The sequence below is a fragment of the Cucurbita pepo genome, chromosome LG06 (assembly GCF_002806865.2).
Source record: "Cucurbita pepo subsp. pepo cultivar mu-cu-16 chromosome LG06, ASM280686v2, whole genome shotgun sequence".
NCBI lineage: Eukaryota > Viridiplantae > Streptophyta > Magnoliopsida > Cucurbitales > Cucurbitaceae > Cucurbita > Cucurbita pepo.
The window spans coordinates 6,624,865-6,635,186 of NC_036643.1; the positions used below are offsets into that span (position 1 = coordinate 6,624,865).

General features: G+C 37.4%; 5 non-coding genes across 5 annotated transcripts; all 5 read left to right on the top strand.

Moving 5' to 3' along the window:
• Window positions 1-6,317: 6,317 nt before the first annotated feature.
• On the top strand, window positions 6,318-6,423 carry LOC111797767. The gene has a single exon (XR_002815593.1). It is a non-coding gene; the product is annotated as a U6 spliceosomal RNA (small nuclear RNA).
• Window positions 6,424-6,429: 6 nt separating this feature from the next.
• Window positions 6,430-6,501, top strand: TRNAM-CAU. The gene has a single exon. It is a non-coding gene; the product is annotated as a tRNA-Met (tRNA).
• A 1,025-nt stretch (window positions 6,502-7,526) lies between these two features.
• On the top strand, window positions 7,527-7,628 carry LOC111797755. Its single transcript, XR_002815581.1, has one exon. It is a non-coding gene; the product is annotated as a U6 spliceosomal RNA (small nuclear RNA).
• Window positions 7,629-7,634: 6 nt separating this feature from the next.
• Window positions 7,635-7,706, top strand: TRNAM-CAU. Its single transcript has one exon. It is a non-coding gene; the product is annotated as a tRNA-Met (tRNA).
• A 2,307-nt stretch (window positions 7,707-10,013) lies between these two features.
• LOC111797758 lies at window positions 10,014-10,118 on the top strand. Its single transcript, XR_002815584.1, has one exon. It is a non-coding gene; the product is annotated as a U6 spliceosomal RNA (small nuclear RNA).
• Window positions 10,119-10,322: the final 204 nt, after the last annotated feature.

A 10,322-nucleotide genomic window follows, 5' to 3' on the forward strand; every position in this document is an offset into this window, starting at 1 on the left:
ATGTGAGACCCCCACCAGATCTCACAATCCACTCCCTTCAGGGCCTAACGTCCTCGTTGGCACTCGTTTCTTTCTCTAATCGATGTGAGGCCCCCACCAGATTTCACAATCCACCCCCTTCAAGGCCCAGCATTCTCGCTGACACTCGTTCCTTTCTCTAGATGTGAGATCTCCAACAAATCCACCCCCTTTGTGGCCTAGCGTCCTTGCAGGCACACCACCTCATCTCCACCCCCTTCGAGACGTAGCCTCCTCATTGGCTGTCACCTGGTGTCTAGATCTGATACCATTTGTAACAGCTCAAACTCACTGCTACCAGATATTGTCCTCTTTGTACTTTCTCTTTCGGGTTTACCCTTAAGGTTTTTAAAATGCGTCTGCTATGAAAAAGGTTTTCACGCCCTTATAAAGAATGATTCGTTCTCCTCCCCAACCGATGTGAGATCTCACCTGTTGAGTTAGTAATCTCAGTAATCGGAATAGAATTCAGACTCTATCCTAGCCCAACACTCTATTTTAAAGTTTGAGTGGGTTGGATTGATGGGTTCTTGTTACATTAATAACTAAAATCTCATGAACAACAAATATTAAACATTCACAAGCACAAACACATTACTAACATCGATTATAAATGAAAAATATTTTAAATTTTGATGACAATATTCAAAATAGAGTTTGATTGTAACCCTATACTTGAGTTAGTCGAGTTGACCTAACAAAAAAATGTCAACCTACGAATTGACTGAGTTTTTAAATTTTTTTTAAAACTTCAACCAAACCTAAATTGAAAAAAAAAAAAAATCTAACTTAACCTAACCTTTAACGATTTTGGTTGAATATTTTAGATCGATCGAGTTATTAAGCCATATAAACGCTCGAAGATCCCATTGTACCACAACCACTTGAAAGGATGATTAAATGAGGTAGTTTGTACATTCATTACAAAGTCAAACGCAATGGCCAAAAATATATATTATATATATTATTTATTTATTTATATAATAAATGCGTTGGTGCGGACCGCGTGCACCCGTGGGCTGGCTGGCTGCTGGCGTGTCGGCCGTCTGCATGGATGAGCTGCATTGACCGTGGATCAAGGCTGCTGCGCTGGGCGGTGCGGCATGGGCTGTGGATCAAAATCATAATAGACACTAACTAATTATAGTTAAAATCTTAAAAATAATATTCTACTATTATTATATATATATATATATTTAAATTTAAATAATATATAAAAAAATTTATTTAGGTAATAATTCGAAATTTTCTTTCTAATCTAAGGTCGTTACTGTATATATATAATAAACATTGAATGTGGAAATACTTAATTTAAACTTTCATAAAACGTCATCTTCAAAAACTAAGAAAAACCCACCACGTGTGTTTGAGGAACGTTCTAGTATTCAATATTCACTTTTATGATGGTGTTGTTCAAATTTATTACAAGGAGGAAAATGTTTGAGATACAATTACAAAACGAAATAGGAAAGACTCAAACATAAAGACAGTTTGATGCTCTAGAATAACCTCTTTTGTGACTGCACAACTCTCGCTCCTCCACCTCGACTGGCAGCCTGGTCAGTTACTCGAGATTCCCGATTATTCCATTTTCTAATGTTAGCAATGTATAGCGGTCAAATAGGATCATTTTCTGCTCGAGACCTTTTACTACTTTTTATCATGTGGGAGTTAGAATTAATTCTCGTTTATCTACTTCTATCGATGTGGGAAGGAAATAAACGGTTGTATTCAGCAACAAAGTTTATTTTGTACAAGGCTCTGATCGATCTTTGACCTAGCAGGAGACCACGAACTTTACTCTAAGCTTTAGGTGTATTGCTCTTGTGTGTGCATAGTCTTGGGTAGCTAGCTTAGCCTACAGAGCAGTAAGTGATGTCTGATGTTGCGGCGCTACCTTAACAAACTCTCTCTAACAGGTGAGGACAACATGGTCCAGCGCTAGCCTGCTCGTCATCCATGAGAGGTAGTTGGTGAACCCATCCCACAAGCTAGGTAGTTGCCCAAGGTCTATGGACACTACCCCTTGTACGTGCCGACTCCATTCACTACCCGTATGATTAATGCAACGCTTACCCACAAGAAAAATCCATCGTGCAAGGTAATCCAATCGAAATATCAAGTCACACGTCTCTAACCAGCCTCATGCCAAGCTCAATGGTACCATATCAGAGTGAAAGAAACGTGAAACTTCTACGGATACTGTACAAACAACTATTAGCTTTAAAGGTTACCTTTATCTTCCAGGGTTATCGTGGTGGCCTTCTATGTCTCTAGGATGGTTTGGTAGTCTTGAAATGGATTCGTGTCTCCAAGTTTCTCAGACTCCCTGAGTCTGGTTCGTTCAGGAACACTAGGACCCACAACCCTCTAATCGTCTCTCACGATTCTAATGCCCTTAGGTGGTTTGGGTTGTAGGTGCGATCGGATCCAGCGCAACGCGTCACCCTAGTCGACGAATGCGTTGTTCCATTCACAATTCGACACGTGTCATACGCTAGCCATTCGGTCCAAATCAACTCTAGTTTTCTATACAAACCTTGCGAGAAATCTTTCAATTACAACATACTAAAAATTAAGAACTTAATTCCAAGAAAAACTCTCGAATACGAAGGAAACCCAAAATCAAGAACCTAAAACGCTTACTTTCAATTCTTCCTCGATTCTTGACAGATTTGAACAAATCAAAAGCCCAAAATGAGTTCTCCTAAAATCGCTAAACATTTCTTGTGAATGAACTCTACCGAAATTCTGACTCTAAACTGTTGTTTGGAGCAAATTTCTACTTCTAAACTCCTCTCTTCCTTTCCTTTTCTTTCATTTTTTCTTTTGCTTCCTCTTCCATAATTCTGATTAGGCCATTAGCAAAACCCCTAGGAACGAGGGGTCAAAATGACAATTTTACCCCTCATTTTACTTTAAAAGAAAAATTGGGTATTTTATTTCTTATGTCAAGTCAGTTTGAGCATATCTCGATAATTCCGTAAGACGATTGTCGGACTCTACAGTATGTAAGTGTAGCTACCACGAAGTTAGAACTCTATTGACACGAGTCTCTTAATAACTAGTAAGCTAATTTAGAACTCTAATGAAATTCTATATATTCCAAAATTTCAACGTCACATGCAACAAAATTAAATAATATTAATTGAAAATATAGAGCGAACACCACAACTAACCATCTCCTTGCATTTACTACCAATAGACAAACATAATCTACTACCAATTTTGTAATAAATGTAAAGCTAGCTTTTACAAGTGTTGTTTGGTTTCGGCTCCTCTACTTTTATTGGTCCACGTGTACTCCAAAATAATTTTAAATTTAGTCTTTTAAAAAATTGATTTTTATTGATCTCAATCAATCACTAAGCAATAAATTTGATTAACCCACCTAAATCCATACACGTGTTAAGTTATGAACTTGTTTAGATAGGTTTTAGTTCAAATTTCCTATAGATTCGGTTGAATCAAACTAACGAAACAGGATGTCTAAGGGATCTCCCTAGTCCCAGAGTGGGAGTGCGGATGAACCCCACTTGGGAGTAGTGGCAGTATATTCAATCTATCAAGGACTTGTTGGGAGAGAAAATAGGGAGCCCTATACCATACATCACAAATTTCTTATTAATTTTGAGATATACATTTTTGTTTACCGTACAATTATATAGATATACAAAAAATTGAATAGATAACTCGAATAACCTAAACTATGTTAGACGAACACGACTCTCCACAATGGTATGATATTGTCCACTTTGAGCATAAGCTCTCATGACTTTGATTTTGGGCTCTCCCAGAAAGTCTCATTCCAATGGAGAGAGTATTCGTTGATTATAAACCCATGATGATTCTCTAAATTAGCCGAGACTTTCATCCAACGAACCAATCCAACAAAAAAAAAAAAAAAATGCAATTAGTTGAGTTGGGTTCGTTATTTAATAAAAATGAATCGAGTTCGAAAAAATTGGATTGAATCGAAAACAAACCCACTCATCCTTTCCTTTCATGAAGATCCCATTGTACCAAACCCACTTGAAAGGATCATTAAAGGAGTTAGTTTTGTTCATTCATCCCAAAGTCAAAGTCAATGAGACTCCTTTGTCTTTACACTCATTTTAAATGTAGTTTGTTCATTTATTTAAGGAGAGTATTAAATGATGTCATAATTGGAACTATACAAATTATCATTTAATAATAATAATAGATGTTTTATCTACGGAGTTATGTTCGTATATATCTTATTTTAAACAATTATTCAAAATATTCTATTAAGGAAATTTCAAATATTGTTCATTTTGTCGTTACCCAATTTTTAATTTAAAAAAAATATAATAAGAAAATAAAAATATCTTAAAATATAAATCAAATTAAATAAATAGTAACACATGAAATCTAATTCTAAGTTGGTGATGTTGAAGTTTATGAAAACACGGAAATGCATTTAGAATCCAATTGCAAAACAAAATACAAAAGACCCAAAATATAAAGGTGGATTGATGCTTCGAAATGATCCCTCTCTGACCACCCAATCTAGAATGCTCCCCCACCTCGAGCACCGGCTTGCAAACACCTGGAAAAAAAAGAAAAAAAAGAAAAAAGAGAGGGGGAAAGGGTGAATATAAAAATCTCTATAAGCAACATACTTGTAGACTATCATCACATCTAGGGTCTAGGAAGGTCGGGTCTAGTTCAATTATCTGAGCTTTTGGAAAGGTCTCAAAGTTTCTAGTGGTTCTCTTACATGTCATAGACCTTGTAGGGGCTGAGAGCCGTTCAACAAGTTCTAGCGCTGCAAGTCTCCTAGACGAAAATTCTCATATTTGGGTGAACCAACTTTCTGAACTTATGCTTAGCAGTGATTGATTAGTATCTTGGGTTGAGGCATTACCTCAGAGTATGACATCTAACTAGTCCAAATATCATCCGTGGAAAGTTAGTAAATAACCCTTCTATAAAGCAATAGAGTCACTTGGAATTTGAGGAGAACAACCTTGTGTGCTCGCCAACTACTAAGCTTAGCCGTGTGGTTTCACGTGTCATCCTCAATTACAAATATATGGCGGTGCGACTCTATTCAGGAGGCTCGACGCAGTGTTCACATTCACTAGGGGCACTCATCATGAGTCTACTACCTGTGTAGTCCCAACTCCGTTTTCATGATCGGTTTATAGAATTGGGGTCTTAGTCTTTGTCCCGTTCCTACACTTAATTAGAGCACTCACCCTAAGCCATTTTCCTAGGTAACTCCAAATCTTCTCCAAGGCTAGTTAACGAAATCGTAACTTATTCCTTACCCGTTTGTACACTCAATAAAAATTCTCATCTCGAGCTAACTACCCCATGTAGTACCAAGTCCCTCTTCATGATCAGTTTACGTGATTGCAACATCGGTCTTGACTCAACCCTACACTCAATAATAGTTCAAGTGGCTTCGGGGTTCTAGTGATATTGTTCATACTATTGTTAAACTTGTTAAGTTTTCTTAATCATTCTTAGATGTCGTGGAGGTTTATTAGGTCCTTAGGAGCATCTAGGTGATTTAGTTCTCATCTCGCGTTTTTCAGGATGCTTGGGGTTAGCTCCTCTAGGCTAATCCAATCTCTGGGTGCACTCAAGTCGAGAGATATGATCGCTACTCATAATCCTAGAGTGCTCGATCTATTAAATCGCTCTAGCTCTAGTGCCCTAATCTTAGCTTGGTTCACTCATGCATACTTTCTTAGGGAGATATTTCTATCAATCACCTAAACCACGAAAAACATAATCTACTCATTCATGCATGCTTATTAGGCAGATATTCATATCAACGAGTAAGGAAATCATAATCTANGAAAAAAAAAAAAAAAAAAAAAAAAAAAAAAAAAAAAAAAAAAAAAAAAAAAAAAAAAAAAAAAAAAAAAAACTCAATAGGGGAAGTAACACCCATTAGTCACCCAAACCACATGTCATAGTAACTTATCCTGCATAACGGAAAGCATAAAATTCGGTATGCATCATAAATTCTCATCTTAGGGGTATTTCATTAATTTTCCTTATCATATTATAGCATTTTAATCCAAATAGCCCTTTTAGAGTCCTAAACATGCATAATCTACCACCTAAGGCAAGATATAATTGCATACTAGTATGTCCTTGCGCAAGCATTACTTCAGAAGAGTAAGAATGATTATTTATATGGATGACGCATGCCTTGCCGAGCTAGTTTTTCCTTATGTTAGGAGCTTCAAATTTTCTAAAATTTCTCTAGTATAACCTAATTCAAATCATAATGAGATTAACATCGAAATCGGAGAAGAACAGTCGAATAGAGGTCAAAACATGTAAAAATTGAAACGATACAGAGGTGATTAGCATGACCCCTGATGATGGATGACACACACCAATTGAGAAATAGTCCAAATTTTTTTATAAATCAGAGTGGCGTAGCGGAAGCGTGGTGGGCCCATAACCCACAGGTCCTAGGATCAAAACCTAGCTCTGATATCAATTGTGTAATGCCCCTAAATTTGTTACCTACATTGTTGACGTCACATGCATGTATTAAACACAACGATCTTTTGAGCCGAACCGTGACATGGGTTACAGTTTTGTTTATGTGATGATGTATGAGTATGATGTGATTTATGTTTCAATGCATGACGTACATATTACGTTTGATGCCCTTGATGGCTTATTATTGATGAGTATGATGTTTCATGACATTTCCTTAATATGATGATTGTTCATACTATTGCTAAGCATGTTAAGCTTTCTTAATCATTCTTAGATGTCATGGAGGCTTATTAGGTCCTTAGGGTCATCTAGGTGATTTAGTCCTCATCTAGCATTTTTTATGATGCTTGGGGTTAGCTCTTCGGGGGTTAAATCCAATCTCTGGGTGCACGTAAGTCTAGACATATGATCGTTACTCATAATCTTAGGGTGTTCGCTCTATTAGAAATGTACTGGCATAGGTCTACATGTAAACTGCTCTAGCTCTATGACCTAATTTTAGCTTGATTCACTCAGGCATACTTTGTTAGGGAGATATTTCTATCAATCACGTAAAGCACGAAAAACATAATCTACTCATTCATGCATGCTTATTAGGGAGATGCTCCTATCAACTAGCAAGGAAATCATAATCTAAACAATTAAGCAAACTCAACAGGGAAATAACATCCATTAGTCACCCAGACCACATATCATTATATCTTATCCTCCATTCTAGCACAACAGTAAACATAAAAATATGTATGCATTATAAATTCTCATCCTAGGGGTATTTTGTTAATTTTCCTTATCATATATAGCATTTTAATCCAAATAGCCCTTCTAGAGTCCTGAACATGCATAATCTACCACCTAAGGCAAGATATGCTCGCATGCTAGTATGTCCTTGCGCAAGCATTACTTGAGAAAAGTAAGAATGATTATTTATATAGATGACACATGCCTTGCCAAGCTAGCTTTTCCTTGGGTTAGGAGCTTCAAATTTTCTAAAATTTCTCTAGTATAACATAATTCAAATCCTAATGAGGTTAACATCGAAATCGGAACGATACAGAGGTGATTAGCATGACCCCTGCAGAAGGATGACACACACAAATTGTGAAATGGTCCAAATTTTTTTATGTATCAGAGTGGCGCAGCGGAAGCGTGGTGGGCCCATAACCCACAGGTCCCAGGATTGAAACCTGGCTCTGATATCAAACCTACATTGTGTTAGGGTGGTATTTTCGTGTGTATTAAATTATTATTAATTTAAATGTGAAATACTAATGAAAGGTGGCGAATGGTGTGATAGGAAACAAAACCCCAACAACGTTGGAAGCAACTATCAAGGAACGGGGGCTTACGCTTAGCTAGTTAGGGAGTACTTCAGCTCGACTCGGCATAAACGGCTTACAACGACGCGGGGGCTTACGCTTAGCTAGTTAGGGAGTACTTCAGCTCGACTCGGCATAAACGGCTTACAACGACGCGGGGGCTTACGCTTAGCTAGTTAGGGAGTACTTCAGCTCGACTCGGCATAAACGGCTTACAACGACGCGGGGGCTTACGCTTAGCTAGTTAGGGAGTACTTCAGCTCGACTCGGCATAAACGGCTTACAACGACGCGGGGGCTTACGCTTAGCTAGTTAGGGAGTACTTCAGCTCGACTCGGCATAAACGGCTTACAACGACGCGGGGGCTTACGCTTAGCTAGTTAGGGAGTACTTCAGCTCGACTCGGCATAAACGGCTTACAACGACGCGGGGGCTTACGCTTAGCTAGTTAGGGAGTACTTCAGCTCGACTCGGCATAAACGGCTTACAACGACGCTCCGACAGCTCTACTACTGTTTCGGCTCGGCTCACTAGTTTTTGGCCCGATTTCCACCATTTCGAACCTCTCGAACCCGTTTTCGGCCCCGATTAAGGTAATTCAGACCATTTTAGGGTGGTATTTTCGTGTTTATTAAGTTATTATTAATTTAATTGTGAAATACTAATGAAAGGGTGGCGAATGGTGTGATAGAAAACAAAACCCCAACAACGTTGGAAGCAACTATCAAAGAATGAGAGCTTACGTTTAGCTAGTTAGAGAGTACTTCAGCTCGACTCAGCATAAACAGCTTACAGCGACGCTCCGACAGCTCTACTACTGTTTCAGCTCGGCTCACCAGTTTTTGGCCCGATTTCCACCATTTCGAACCTCTCGAACCCGTTTTCAACCCCGATTAAGGTAATTCATACCATTTTAGGGTGGTATTTTCTTGTTTATTAAATTATTATTAATTTAATTGTGAAATACGGTGGCGGATGGTGTGATAGGAAACAAAACCCTAGCAACGTTGGAAACAACTCTCAAGGAACTGGAGCATACATTTAGCTAGTTAGGGAGAAGTTCGGCTAATACCAACCAAGTAAGTGACCTTACTATAGGATATACTACAATTGTTTGCTTTACAGTTTTATTTACGAGCATGATGATGTATGAGTATGATGATGTATGATATTCATGATGATGTATGAGTATGATGCTTGAGTTGTGATGCACGTTATATGTACGTGATTTATGTTTCGATGCATGACGTACATATTATGTTTGATGTCCTTGATGGTTTATTATTGATCAGTATGATGTTCCATGACATTTCCTTAATATGATGATGTTTTCCATATTGAGCATGCTATATATGATGATGATTGTTCATACTATTATTAAGCTTGTTAAGCTTTCTTAATCATTCTTAGATGTCATGGAGGCTTATTAGGTCCTTAGGGGCATCTAGGTGATTTAGTCCTCATCTCGCATTTTTTATGATGCTTGGGTTTAGCTCCTTGGTGGCTAAACCCAATCTCTGGGTGCACTTAAGTCTAGACATATGATCGCTACTCATAATCCTAGGTTGCTCGATCTATTAGAAATGTACTAACTTAAGTCTACATGTAAATCGTTCTAGCTCTAGGGGCTTAATCTTAGCTTGTTTCACTCATGCGTACTTTGTCAGGGAGATATTTCTATCAATCACCTAAAGCATGAAAAACATAATCTACTCATTCATGCATGCTTATGAGGGACATATTCCTATCAACTAGTAAGGAAATCATAATCTAAACATTCAACCAAAATCAATGGGGAAATAGTCAATTAGTCACCCATAGTGATATCATAATATCTTATCTTTCATTCCAGCACAGCGAAAAGCATAAAATTCGGTATGCATCATAAATTCTCATCCTAGGGGTATTTCATTAATTTTCCTTAACATTTATAACATTTTCATCCAAATAGTCTTTCTAGAGTCCTAAACATCCATATTCTACCACCTAAGGCAAGATATGCTTGCATGCAACTATGTCCTTGTGCAAGTATTACTAGAGAAACTTCAGAATGACTATTTATATGGATGACGTATCCCTTGCCAAGCTAACTTTTCTGTGTGTTAGGAGCTTCAAATTTTCTAAAATTTCTCTAGTATAACCTCATTCAAATCATAATGAAGTCAACATCGAAATTGGGGAAAAAAATCTTATAAAGATCAAAACAGGTAAAAGTTGGAACAATACAGAGAAGATTAGCATGGCCAATGTGGAAGGATGACACACAAATTGAGAAATGATCCACAATTTTTTATAAATCAGAGTGGTGTAGCGGAAGCGTGATGGTCCATAACCCACAAGTCCTAGGATTGAAACCTAGCTTGTTAATTAATTATCAATTAAAAAAAATTTGTTTCCATTTTCCTCTTCTTTAAATTAAGTACATGTGTGATATGACATAAATGATATGAAATAAAATGCTTTGATATGATGCACAACCTGAGACATGTTTTTGAA